The sequence below is a fragment of the Panthera uncia genome (genome assembly GCF_023721935.1).
Source record: "Panthera uncia isolate 11264 chromosome A1 unlocalized genomic scaffold, Puncia_PCG_1.0 HiC_scaffold_16, whole genome shotgun sequence".
NCBI classification, from domain to species: Eukaryota; Metazoa; Chordata; class Mammalia; order Carnivora; family Felidae; genus Panthera; species Panthera uncia.
Genome location: NW_026057576.1, coordinates 65,033,775 through 65,038,220, shown reverse-complemented (window position 1 = coordinate 65,038,220; position 4,446 = coordinate 65,033,775).

Sequence of the window (4,446 nt, the reverse complement as noted above, 5' to 3'; positions counted from 1 at the left end):
CGCCGCCCCGGCCGGCCGCGGGCACCGCGCTCGGAACGCGCGCCCGGCGCCTCTGCCCGCAGGTCGCCGGGCGCGGGAGCCGAGAGGGCAGACGGCGCCCGCCGCAAGTTTGCGGAGGAGCCCCCGCGGCGGCTGCGGGCGCGGCGCCTGTGCGCAGCCGCCTCTCCGGGAAGAGTCGCACTGCTGTCCGGGTCGGTCCGCCCAGGCGCGAGCACGCAGGCACACTCGCACACCCTGGCTGGCACCGCCACAACCCGCCAGCCGGTGTGACAGGAGCCCTGCTACCCGCAGCAAAAACCTGCCCTAGGTACGGAGCATGCGCCAAAGCCTTCCCCAGCCCCGGAGGAGTTTCCAGGGGAGGAGTCCGCTGCTCCGCGGGGCTCGGAGGAGGCAGCTGGGGGTGGGAATCCCTTCAGCCTCCAGCGAGGAGGTATTTAGGAGAGAGGTGAAGGCGGAGAGAGGAGAGAGGCCCCGAGGAGAGCCGCCGGCTCGGATCCGAGACCTCTAAATCCGCAGCTTTCTCTTCCTGAGGATGGACGCAAATCTGGCCGGCCTATGTGCAGGAATACCACTCGCGCACCGCTGGTTAGACTCACCTAGACAGGTCTGCGCTCGAGCTGGCTGGGGAAAATCGGCTCCAGACTGCTTTTAATTTCTACCCAAGACATTCTAACTGGTGCTCAAGTTTTATTCCGGTCCCTCCTTCACTACAGATTTGGTGTGTCCAACTCCACAATTGTATGCAACCAGCATCCATTCATCAATTATCCATTAGGTACCTGCTGTCTATCACAGGCTCTTTGTTGAACGCACACTTCATTTCCTCCACCACGGGACCAACCAGCCCACAAGCGCGCAGTACTTAGAAGAGCTTAGGGGTCACCTCCTAAAATCCATCCTACTAATAATACACACCGAGTTCCCAAATGTGCAAGACTCACCCCTAACCCCCAACGTAGATGATAAGACCGACACGTACCTCTATTTCATAAGCTAAATAAGCTCTAGTTGACGTGCAGATTTTTTTAACTTTATTTTTCGAACATGTGAATTTTGCATTTACCTGAGTGCCACATCTTTGTTTAATAACATTTTCTGTTTTTCAGGTAATGAATGGATGTACCATCAAATGGGAGTAACTACCCCTCCACAATCCCTACACTCGTTTGACCCATGTGGAGAGGGGAGGTGTGTTGAAGAGGGAAACAATGCAATGTGATTATGTCCCTCCTGGCTACCTCGCCAATCCCAGTCCACCACACCTGGCATCTCCTGCCTTTAGAGCGGTCAACCTTCCCACCTGGCCCCTTTATGGATGGGTATGGTACTTGTCTTCTCTTGAGACAGTGTACTATCTCTTCCATTTGTCAGACTACCCCCTTCACAGCCATCAGTTAAGATCCAGATCTCTTTCAGGGATGCTAATTGAAAGTTATTTTTATTGTTCTAGACAGGTGGGATTCTTCTCAACAAAGCTTCCCGCCTCTGCTTCCTTTCCTCTTTCAACTCTATAAACAACCACAAACAGTGCCCTTCCTGATACTGTATGAGCCTACATTAGTTACAAAAAAAAAGTGTTGGGTAAGATGAATCAGCTTCTTTAAAGCTTACTTAATTCTACTTCTTTTTCTCTCACTTAAATTCTAAAATCCTATTAAGGACATCACACTGCTCTCCGAAGCAAGAAATTGTGAGTGATAAGACAAAGAAAACAATAGAACTCAACAGTTACTTCCTGAATGCATCTGGTTAATGGTATTACTTATTCAAAAACATACACCTTTGCTTACCAAAGTAAAACTTCATTATACTTTTTTATGTTACTTTATTTGAGAAGTTTCTCATTTTCTATAAAATCATTTGCTCTCACATGCATAAGTATAACCTTGTCAGCTACCCAAATATATAACTTCAGTGCTTCGGCAATTTGTATAATGGAAAGCACTTTCTAGATATTATCTCATTTGCTCTCAGAACAACATTCTAGGAAGATAAGAGAAGTATAATATCCCATTTCAGAGATGAGGAGATGGAACCAAGGAAAACCAGGAGAAAGCAGAGCCAAGATTAGCAACCACTAACATCCCTGAGATACATTCAAATCGCCATTGAAGAAACCCAATGAACATCAACAACAGAGCCCATAATTTCCTCTCTCTCCTCTGGAGACCCTTTGAGTCAAGAGGCAGGAAGAGGCAACAGAATTGCAATAGAACAATTAAATTATTTTCCCTCTCCCTCTGGCTTTAGAGACAAAGCTGAGCAATCTCCGTATCCTGCGGTTTGGGACACCTACTCTGTCAGTTTCCAGATAAACAGAGGAGAGACAATAACACTCTTGACATGGTTATGTCATTGTTAAAAGACATCATTTAGGAGAATTTCAGAAGAAAATATGATAACAAAAATATCACAGTTACGTTATTAACAAAATGTACAGTTCCATAAATAAGTGCACTTTAAGCCTTTTCAGTGTAGGTTATCCCAGAAATCTGTTTTTGCTTTTAGTAAAATAACTAATGGAGGGCCACCATTTCCTCGAGGTAACCACAAGAAAAGCAATGCATAGAATCAAGCAATTACACAGACAATTCAAGCATGTATGCAAGTATTCATTTTTAATGAGAGGTAACTTTGGTTGTGTAAACACGTCTGTCCCAGGTGTGGCCTCCCTATTACAGTTGTGGAACTTGGTGTGAACTTAATCGAAGCTCTTAAATCATGCAATAAACAGGTTTCCTTATCTACAAGGGCAGACCTCACATCCAGGGGCAAATGAATAGAAACCTTGTAAAATTGAATGCTCTCCAGGTAAAAGGAAAAACATGTTTGCATTCAGCCTGCTACAGTTACTCCACGATGACACCAGCTGGCAATTGTTTCTGGCTAACAGATTGCAGCTACTATGAATCCTACACAAATTATTAAAATAATAAAAATAATGTTTTCAAAGAGCTCTCTTCCACTTCCTTTGCCAGTCTAGCAATGAGCTTAACACTGTCTGTGAAGCAATTTGTTCACCTAATTTTATGCCTTAATAAGCTTTACTACAATTATTTTCTTGCCTGCTTCCTTCTCTGCCGTAACTTTAGTACTCTTCTTCCCTGTTCTTCTTGAATATTCTCAAGCCCGTTAACAACATTGCACTCCCCTAGGATTGAAACTTTTGATTAGAACAGTCCCCATTTAATCAAGTTCAATTGGGAGATAAAATTGCATCTCAACTTCTCCATTTTCCCTTTGGTGCCAGAAACTGCCTTTGAGAATGTTGAGGAAACCCTGGAGAGATTAACAATCCAAACAATCACAGAGAATGGTTTTGGATCCCCTACGTTTGCACACAGGAATATATAGATACAAATGCCCTTCAAATACAGATGTAAAACAAAATAGATTATGTAAGTCATTGGCAGCATGAATCTCTCCTTCAGGAACACGAAGGACTCCTATACATTGAAATACTTTTTTTTTTTCATTCTTGTAAACAAACCTAAAAAAAAAAAAGCCCTCATGGTAAGCAGTTTTCCAAATAACCAGCAAAGCAGTCACTTCTTTTCCTGAGGAAGTTAAGCAGAAGAGTTTGTATAGACAGAGCAAATTGCAGAAAAAATAGTGATATATACTAAGTGTATTCCAGTTCAATTGGGACTGCCAATCAGTAACATGATTGTAACTTTTGGGGGAACCATAACCCTACTTACTGTTTTCCATAAAGTTCTATTTATATGAGTAGTTCATTCTTTGCTTTATTGTATAACACTCTTTACCCACCGTAGATAGCTGGCTGTGAGTGATGAATGGCCACTCTGCTACCTGTCTTCATTACCGCGGTATAGCGTAAGCAGATACAATAACCTTTTCATTGTAGAAATTCACATATGTCTTCAACAAGAACTTTTAAGCATTCACACATACCACATGCTGTTCTGAGTGTTTTGGAAACAACATTAAACAAGACCAAAAAGGACACTACCCTCATGTACCTTACTTTCTAACAGTAGAAAAATAAATGATGAGTAAGTAAAAAAGATTCACACATTTAACCCAAAAATATCTGTTGAGCCACTACTATGTATTAGGTACTTTTAGGTACTTGGGATACTTTAGTGACCACTAAAGACAATGATTTTTGCCCTCAAGAGTGTGAATGCCAGCTGGGTAAGACATTACCCAGGAAAAGGTAGGGAAGACATTAGAGGGATAAGAGAGGCAGGTCCTGTTGGACCTGTTGGCCACTATAAGAAATTTACTATGAAAAAGATGGTAGCCACTGGAGGATCTGAACAGTTTTTAAAGGGTTGTTTTGACTGTTTTATTGAGAACAGACTATAAGAGGGCAAATGTAAAAGGAAAACAAGTTAAATGGCTTTTCCAATAACCAGGATGACGTGGTGGGAGGGGAGGGAAGTGGCTGCCTGCATTTTCAAGACAGAGCCATCAGTTTTT